This window comes from Taudactylus pleione, unplaced genomic scaffold (assembly GCF_031769625.1).
Source record: "Taudactylus pleione unplaced genomic scaffold, aTauple2 ptg000117l, whole genome shotgun sequence".
Lineage (NCBI taxonomy): Eukaryota > Metazoa > Chordata > Amphibia > Anura > Myobatrachidae > Taudactylus > Taudactylus pleione.
Genome location: NW_028284519.1, coordinates 2,023,307 through 2,033,533, shown reverse-complemented (window position 1 = coordinate 2,033,533; position 10,227 = coordinate 2,023,307).

Below are 10,227 nucleotides of genomic sequence, written 5' to 3'. Positions count from 1 at the left end.
TCTGGAGCTGAAAATGTTCAAAGGCCTATACTGAGAAGGGGAAGAGCTGTGATTGGTGCTGTGTGAGTGTGTTCAGAGTCACCTTGGTGTGTATTGTACACCCCCTACAATATGAACACTAACTACAAAGAATTAGAAAAATTGCATTTTTTTTTTTGGGAGGGGGGGATGGCGGGGACTAGAAAAATTATTTAAATACTTCAAATTTAAATACTTGTAATCATGCTGTCATGCTGATGGGCCTATTTTTATGTGGAGGCCTGGAGCTGTAGCTCCATCCGCCCCATTGTTAATCTGGCCCTGATGGCATCAGACTCCTACACATGCTTCTTATATTTTATTTGCATCACATATCACTTTTATGGTCTTAGGGCCTGATTCAGACTTGGGTATATAGAGAGAGATCTCTCTCAAATTATCATTTTGGTGAAACCATGCTGCACTGCAGATGGGGCAGATTTAAAATGTGCAGAGAGATTTAGATTTGGGAGGAGTGTTTCCAAACTGACATCTAAATTGTAGAGTAACAATAAATCAGTGCAGTATTTGTAGGCTACATGTAAAAGCAGCCAGTATTTACCATACATGTAAAAAAAATTATGCATTTACACCCCTTGCATTGCAATATGGTTTGTTCAGGTTCACAGTTGAGAGAGATATCTCTCTCTATTTCCAAGTCTGAATCAGGCCCTTAGTGTGCAGGCAAAAACAGTTCATTCAAACAAAACATTTTGATAACCGTGAATCATGGCTGCAGGATGAGGGTGTCTCTGATGATGATCCAGTAAGGCAGGGTCCTTAGCTGGTTAACTCACTGTGCCCTGCCCTGCCTCCTTCTTCCCTGAATTCTGTGCTGTGTGCATGGACAGTATGTCACATTGAGCCTCCACAATAACCTGGAGACAGCCACAGTGCTGCTGATCTAAAGGATGATGATGTACCATCACCCTTCATTTTTTCTTGTGCTCTGCAAAACAATCCCTTCATAGCCATGGCTACCCCAATGTCAGCCCCATACACCTCCATCACCCCAGGCATGTGCCGTGCCCTACCCCCTTAGATGCGTCCCTGGTCAATTTGCAATTGACCGATGGTGCCTGATGCAGAATTGGAAGATAATTAGGAATATATTGCTGAAAATAAGCATGCCTGGAAAACAATTGTGTGTATTGGCCCATATGGAGATTTATATGCATTCGAGATCTGAACTGCATCGGCGTCTGTAACATATGCTCTTGATTTGCTACAAGTCACCATCATCATCAGTGTGTACTTGTACCTGCTTTATACAAAGTGCAAAAGATACAGGCATGTTTGTAATGGTTGCTCTTTTGTGAACATGTCCTCACAGAACCTTTATGTGAGAATGCCCTGTCTGTCAAACATTCAGGTCTGAAACCCTGTTACCTGACTCTGCGCTTCCTCTTCACCTCCTTGGGCATCCCTGTGGATCACTGCAGTGGTCCATGACACTGGAATTTTTTTCTTCTCTAAGGTTAGGATCTTTCCAGACCTCTTCTGGTACCAGCGCTTCATGGGCGCCACCATGTACGTTATAGTCAGCTGGCTCCAGATTCTCCAACCACAGGCTGCTTTTCCTCCACCTGACTTGAGTAGTCAATAGTGATCCTGACCATCCTACTTGAACTCTTCTGGTGTAGCAGTACATTGCCATAGCAACTTCACTTGTGACAGTTTATCTAGCTCCAGTCTTCTAAAGCTTCCTGTGTGAATCCAGTGCTATTGTTCAGCAATAATCAGCATTCCACCTGCTGTGCACTCTCTTCAGAAAACACCTGTGCTCCTGTGCAGCAATTAGCAGCACCAGCATCTCACCTATTGTGTGCTTTCTCTAATGAACACCAGTGCTTCTGTGCTGCATCCAGCAAGCACCAGCATCTCACCTACAGTATTGTGTGATCTCATCAATATCACCATCTCTACTATATGAATACCAGCACTCCACCTACTAAGTGCACTCCTCAGCTACTCCAGCAGGTGTCAGCACTCCTGCAGACTATCACTGGTAATATTCCTATCTGCTACTATGCCTTCCCACAGTGCCCTTTCAGCAGCTATATTGCACATCAGCACACCCTTTTGGCAAGTTTCCTATAGGTACTACTGAATGAGGTAGAGATTTATGAGACCACCTAACTTCATACACTCTGCCACCAGCCAGATCAGACTGGTGGTCCCTGTCCAGAGTCCACAAAAAGACCAATCCCTGACACTGCCACAACGCAATTCTGCATCTGCACCCACAAATGTAGATGTGATCTAAATGCTTATGACTCTGCATACTGTAGCCTGTACTCATGTGTACATATTTTTAGTGAATAAGGGATGCAAATATGTGCAAAATATGCTCAGCAATCGGGTGTAAATTCAACTCAGCAGCAGCTCCAAGAATTACAAGTGAAGTGATTGAGCTTGTGTTTATGTAATATATGCGTATAAACAAAAATGTTACTCCAAAAAATATATTTTTCATACAAGAGTCCTGTCCCTTGCTTACAATGATACCCCTTTTACACCGGAGCTAAAACCGGGTTTTTGAAGGGTTAACCCGGGCAGCTCCCTGGTGTAAAAGGGGAGAGAGTTGGATCGCCGGGTCGAGTGACCCGGCAATCCAACCCAGGTAACTAGCAGGGTTTAACACGGGCGTAGACCGTGAAACCCTGCTGTGAGAACAGCGCACTCCGGGTCACGATGACCTGGAGTGCGCTGCTAGCCGGCCGATTGGTCCGGCTTCAGTGGCGCTTGGAGATGACGCCATCTCCAAGCGACCACTTTCTCTCTGCAAAAGCCGGGTCTATGCAGACCCGACTGCGGTGTGAGCGGCTGTCTGATCCGGATAGGAACTTTGTTCCAACTCAGGGTCAGACCCGGAATTTAGGTGGAAAAGGGGTATTAGGGGGTTTGCCCTTTATCTATATTGCAGGGCTTCTGAACTCACAAACAAATCATTAGCTAAGAAACAACAAACTCAACCAGTATTATATAAAATCTTAATTTCTATTAATCATTCTTTAAAAATAACATCAAAGCCCTGTTAGAAAGGGCAAATATTACATACTAAAAAATAGAAATGTTTATTAGAAATACGTGATTATATACAGTACAGGTTGAGTCTCCCATATCCAAAATTATTGGGACATGGGGTATTTTGGATATCGGAATATTCCGTATTTTGGAATATTTGCATAAAATAATGAAATATCTTGGGAATGGGACCCAAATCTAAACACAGAATGCATTTATGTGTTATATACACCTTATACACACAGCCTGAAGGTCATTTTATGCTATATTTTTTATAATTTTGTGCATCAAAAAAAGTTTGTGTACATACATGAAATTCATTTATGTTGCAAACACCTTATACACACAGCCTGAAGGTTATTTTATACAATATTTTTAATAATTTGTTCTTTAAACAAAGTTTGTGTATATTGAACCATCAGAAAGAAAAGTTTTCACTTTCTCAGTCATGCTAAAAATATTCCGTATTTCAGAATATTTGGATATGGGAGACTCAACCTGTATCTGTCTGCTGTATTATATCCAACAACTATATGGTATAATAATAGTAGTTTGTATTATAATTATCTGCTTACTATTACATTGTGGATTGCTGCAGTTAAATGACTGTTATTGTATCAAAGTGCTATGAGATTTTATATTTAATATTCTTTCTGAATCTATACTAATAATACTGTATTTGGGAATTCTATACGAATGGTGCTGCCTCTAGTGTTTTACATAATGGTTAAGTATCCAATCTAAAGATTGCTATTCAATAACAAAAAATTTTATTTCATTTTCAACTGAAGAATTATAATAGTTATTCACAATTTTTTAAAAAACTTTTCTATTATCTAACTCTAATACTTTGATATTACTAATAAAACCACATTCCTGTTATAAATGTTATTGTAACTATATGCTGCACAGTGTTACATTGAATGCAAATACAGTACCATGAACCTCATTCAGAGTTATGGTGTATACACACGGTCAGATTTCTTGGTCGATTTAAACGATAACGATATTGTTTATTGTTTGATCTTTTAAATCAACCTTTTTTTGTCCCCTCAAACAACCAAAAGATCAAACGATGCACGGGCACAGATGGTAGATATCGATATCGAACATTGCCCATGCATGCAAGCCAACCTGGTCTATATCGACCAGGTTAGCCTGGTTACTATAGGGACCCTCGATCATTGATCGAGGGTCGTTATAGTAGTTGGGGGAATGGAGCATGTGCTGGATGTTCGATAACGATCATCCAGTACATCCTGGTCGATCAGACAGATATCTGATCGTTGTCTGATCTGACTGTGTGTATGCACCATTAGACACAATTTACAACTACAGATATGTCCTCATAAACCTAGCATCCATAATATGCCATAGGGCTGGTGCAAATATGGATGGTGGCCTCTGAAGAATCATCGGCAGTGTTATAGCTTGCAGAGGTGCTGAAAGTGAGCGTTTCAGGGCTGGCACATTCAGACGCTGGCTACTGCACCAGGGGAAGGCTTATACTAGCATGTTCATATTATGGCCGCCATGACGCACCAGCATCCACCTCTTAATTAGGCCCTCTATCTCCAGTGATTTTTCCCAAATGCCCCTCTCTTAGTGACAGACTTAATGTATCTCAGACAGAATACCACCTATTATTGTCACCGTGGCATATACAGTCAGGGAACTAGGGGCCTGATTGAGTTGGAGCGCAAGGCTGCGTTCGCACGCACCCGCTAGCTGCGAAAATATGCTAATGAATGTATACGCACTGCCACCGCACGATATTATGAAGATGCCCAGCACTTCATAAAGACACCCCTTACCTTCACTAAAATCCGTAATAATATGCAAGATTGCAAAAACATTGGTGCAATCGAGAACCATCGGACCAAGACGCAGAATAGTGGTTGACCTGACCTTCCAACAGGAATTGCTAAACTTCCTGCATGCAGTGAGTGCTCAGGCTGCGTATGGGTTCGCTGTGGATAATTTATGCACGCCCCTGCAACGGCGTTGGAACGCACTGAGAAGCCTGCGTTCACACGACCACCCCCCGTCACCACCCACAAATGGCACTTCCTGTCAGTCACTAAGTACTGGGTCAGCATACTGCCTGCGATCGTATTCCCGATCACAGAGCCAGGTTCGCACATACGCACTGCTTCTTATACACATGCGCAGAATGCAAACATCGGCTGTCTGCGTGCGAACGCAGCTTTGCGATCCAACTTGAATCAGGCCCTAGGTTAGCTAATGATTACTCCAATATCTCTCTTCCTTTATTGGTATATGATAGTTGTACTAATTTGGTCTAATACAGTGAACACACAGACGTGCGTTTCCCTATCAATAGTTAAAAGCAAGTGTAGTAGTACCTCTATATTAAATTCAAGGTGAATGAATGAATTAGCAAACATAACTGTAAACTATGTTTTTCTTGGGGCAGTTCCAAGGACCATAAAATATGCATGCTATAATGCAAATAGTCCTCGCAGGTCTGCATTGTTTATACCAGGGGTGGGATATATCGAGCATTACATTTTGTGATGTGATACATCCTGCCATATGCAAATATAAACAATATAAATGTAAAGAATAGCTCTTCCAATAATAGGACTTCCGGGTTTAAGACCCAATAAGTCCTACTCCGCATGTGCGGCCATTGGCCTGCGCATGTGAGAGTCACAGGGGACACTCGGAGGAATCCTGTTGGATCCTTATCAGGGAATTATGCAGAAAGAGGCCCATAAGCTTCTATTAGGTAACACCATCTATAGATGGCGCTACTTATCGGGTCCAAGCACTGGAAAATTTGCTTTCCAGAGCTTGATACATATGGGGAATGCTGTCAAACCTCTGAAAACGGCAGTTTTAGGAGTTTTGATCATGTTTTGCCATTAGTACATCCTGCCCCATAGCTTCTAAATGACCAGTGGCGTAACTAGGGTATTTGGAGCCCAGGGCAAGAAAAAAAAATGGAGCCCCTCCTCGCACCCTCCCAAGTATGTGCACTTGTGCTGAAAAAATGGGTGTGGTCACATGCCACAAGGGGCGTGGTCACGTGAAAATGGGGGCATGGCAACATGACACACCACCATTTCTCGTCACTCTAGGAACATTCCTTTCTATTCCATATGCACCTTAACGCCCCAAGTAGCAGTGCCCCTTTTGCAATGCCCACTGTAGTAGTGCCCCTTATGCAGTGCCCCCTGTAGTAGTGCCCCTATACAGTGTCCCTACTGCACCCTTATACAATGCCCACAGTAAAGCACCCATATACAGTGCCCCTTATGCAGTGCCCCCAGTAGTGCCCCTTATACAGTGCCGCTAGTAGTGGTCACCCTATGCAATGCTCCCAGTAGTGCCCCTTATACAGTGCCCCCAGTAGTGGTCCCTCATGTGAATTGCCCCAGTAGTAGTCCCCCCTATGCAGTGCCCCCAGTAGTGGCCCCTAATAGTAGTAGTCCCCCCTATGCAGTGCCTCTTATAAAGTGCCCCCGGTAGTAGTCCCCCCTATTCAGTGCCCCCAGTAGTACCCCTTATATTGTGTTGTGCCCCCCAGTAGTAGTCCCCCCCTATGCAGTGCCCTTTATATAGTGCCCCCAGCCAATCAGCCAGTCCCCCCTATGCAGTGCCTCCAGTAGTGCCCCCCCAGCAGTGCCAGACAGTGCAAGACAAAGATACACACAAAGCAAAAGAAAACACATGAATCCCTGCTTCTGCACCCGCCGCCATCCGTTCCTCCATCCTCCACGGCTGACCAGCTCTGCACTATGGGATAGACATCATGATGTCTCTCCCATCACCCACTGCGGGAGCCGGAAAATGGAGCTCATGAGTGCCCGGCAGTGGGCGCAGCAGTCAATGAGAGTCTGTCTGACACTCATTGGCTGCCAAAACAAACACACCACCACTGGATAGTATGAGTGTACTAGCCGGTGGCGGTGTTTGTTACTGTGTAGTACACTACACTGACCAGTGTCCTGGACCATGGTCTGATGGTACCCAGGGCAGGAGCCCTGCTCAACCCCCCTAGATATGTCACTGTAAATGTCCCTTAAATACTTCAACTTCAATAAGATTAAGTTTAGCATCAGGGCTGGATTAAGGTTTGTGGGGGACCCTGGGGCAACACCTTGTGGGGGCCGCTAACAATATAATTGTATTAAAAATATAAATATACTATATTTGTACAGGAGAGCTGCATTGGCAGACAGCCAGGCAGGGTAGAGAGTGGATGTGCTTGGGCGGGTGTGCAGGTTCCGTGTATATATACCAGAAAAACACACATACACCACACATGCATGTGTCATACATACATTACACACACACACATACATACATACATCTCCATGTATACGGGATTGAGTGAATTTACTGACGGCCAGGATGCCAGACGGCGGAATCCCGATGTCAATAGCCCGACTCAGGATTACCGATAGGCATCAAAATACTGACGCCTATCTTAAGCCTGATGTTGAAATACTGATAGCCGGCATTCAAACAAATCTAAGCGGGGACAGGTTAGCGTTAGCCACGGTTGGAGAGGGTTATGTTAAGGCAACCCAGGGGTGAAATTAGGGTCAGGCACCCCCTGGGAGGGTTAGGCTCCGGGGAGGGGCGGTTAGGGTTAGGCACAACCAGGGGGTGTAGGGTTAAGCACCTCCCACCCCGGAGGGTTAGGTTTAGGGTGCAGGCAGGGTGAGTTAGGCGCCACTGGGGAATGTTAGGTTTAGGCACCACCAGGTGGAGGGTTAGACACCACTAATAGAGGGTTAGGGGAGGGATAGGGGAGGGTTAATATACTTACGAGTTTGCATTCAGAATGCAGGAAAATTTGGGCTGACAATCACACATCAGCAAGCCAACCCAGTTTCACCCTACACCACCCACACACTAAGGGATAAATTTACTAAGAATCGAGTCTGGTCGAGTTAGCAAACTCTGGAGAGTTTGGGCACTTTTTTCCACTCGCAAATTTACTAATGTTAAACTCGGGAGAGAAGATCTCCTTTAGTACGGGAAAATACTGGAGAGTTAGCAAACTCTCTTCAGTTCACCATCGGCTAAACTCGAGAACCTTTTCACTAGTGAAGATAGGATTCGGGAATTTACCAAGCAGAGAGTTTCTAAACTCTCATTAGATGGGACAACTCTCCTGTAAAAACTCGTGAAATAAATTCACCTGCCTGTGATCTGCGAGTTTGGCAGAGACATACACAGATCACTGTGATCCATGTACTTTATGCTTCTGCCTGTAAATAGGTTTAAAGAGGTAAAATGTTAGAAAAAAAAATTACATAGGGTCCCCCCCCCCTAAAGCTTAACCAGCCCCGGACTTGCCAGCCAGTCCTGGTTTCTAAAATTACTGGGGAACAAAATGAGTAGGGTTCCACTGTAATTTAGAAGCCACCACTAGGCTGCAGGGCCAGTCCTGGTTTTAATTATAGGGGGAAAAAAATTGCATAGGGGTCCCCCTATATTTAAAACCAGCACCGGACCCAAAACGGCTGGGCTGTAATGCCACAGCCCAGAGACCCTATTACTGGGGCTCCGTGGCCAAAGCATTATCAGACCAAGCTGGTCAGGCCAAGCCGGGGATCTCAGGGGAGGTGGGAACCCCCCAAAAAAGGGGTGTCCCCCCTCTCCCTTAACCCCAGGCTTGGTCTGAAACCCGGGGCTCTTCCCCGCACCCCTGGAGCATTGGGTACAGGGGTAATAAAGTGAAGAATAGTAGAAAACTATTGTATTTTACAGTAGGACTACAGGTGCCAGCATGCCTGCCCTTTGGCACTTGTGGAACTACAAGTGCCAGCAGACGGCTGGCACCCATAGTCCCACTGTAAAATAGTTAAATAAAGACACCAAACACATACCGTGCCTAGTAAAACTTTATTCCATACACCTACCCATTCACACATACTTACCTGCTGCCAGGTGATCTGTCCACTTACCCCATGTAGAATCCATAAGGAATTTAACCTGCAAAAAAGATTCTATACTCACCTTCATCCTAGCACTGGTCTCCGCAGCATCCAGGGAAGTCACCGTCACCCACTCCATCAACTTATGTTAGCACTGTATGTGTGTGACCACATACAGCGCTAACCGGCTCCCAACTGACAGTGAGAACAGTCAGGAGCCGCCAGCCAATCAGTGGCCGCTAACTGTAGAGTGGCCGCTGACTGGCTCCGGCAACGGACAGTTCCCACGTGGGCTGACTCACCCAGGTGGGAACTGTCAGTTGCCAGAGCCAATCAGCGGCCACTCTACAGTTAGCGGCCGCTGATTGGCTGGCGGGTCGTGGGAAATACCGTGAAGTCCCGTCAGCTGGCATTCGCGAGGTATCTGTATGTGATACTGGGTATGTCTGGCTCGGGTAAGTCGGTTTGTTTTTTTGAAAAGTCCCAGGGATGCTATGGAGAGCAGCGCCAGGATGTAGGTGAGTATACAATCTTTATTGCAGGGCCAGGCACATGGATTCCACTTGGAGAAGAGGACAGACCGACTGGTATAGGTAAGTACAGTATGTGTGAATGGGTAGGTGTATGAAATAAAGTTTTACTAGGCACGGTGTGTGTGTTTTGTCTTTATTTAACTATTTATTTTACAGTGGGGGTATGGGTGCCAAAGGGCAGGCATGCTGGCACCTGTAGTCCCACTGTAAAATACAATAGTTCTCTACTATTCTTCACTTTATTACCCCTGTACCCAATGCTCCAGGGGTGCAGGGAAGAGCCCCGGGCTTCAGACCAAGCCTGGGATTAAGAGAGAGGGGACACCTCTTTTCCGGGGGTCCCCACCTCCCCTGAGATCCCTGGCTTGGCCTGACCGACTTGGGCTGATAATACTTTGGCCTATTACCGAGCACCGGTAATAGGGTCTCCAGGCTGTGGCATTACAGCCCAGCCGTTGTGGGTCTGGTGTTGGTTTTAACTATAGGGGGGCCCTTACGCAATTTTTCCCCCCATAATTAAAACCTGGACTGGCCCTGCAGCCTGGTGGTTGCTTCTAAATTAGGGTGGAACCCTACTCATTTTGTTCCCCAGTAATTTTAGGTACCAGGACTGGCTGGCAAGTCCGGGGCTGGTTAATCTTTAAGGAAGGGACCCTATGTCATTTTTTTTCTAACATTTAACCAATTTTTTAACAGCCTAGAACACAAGCAGCCATCACATAACTCACTGATAT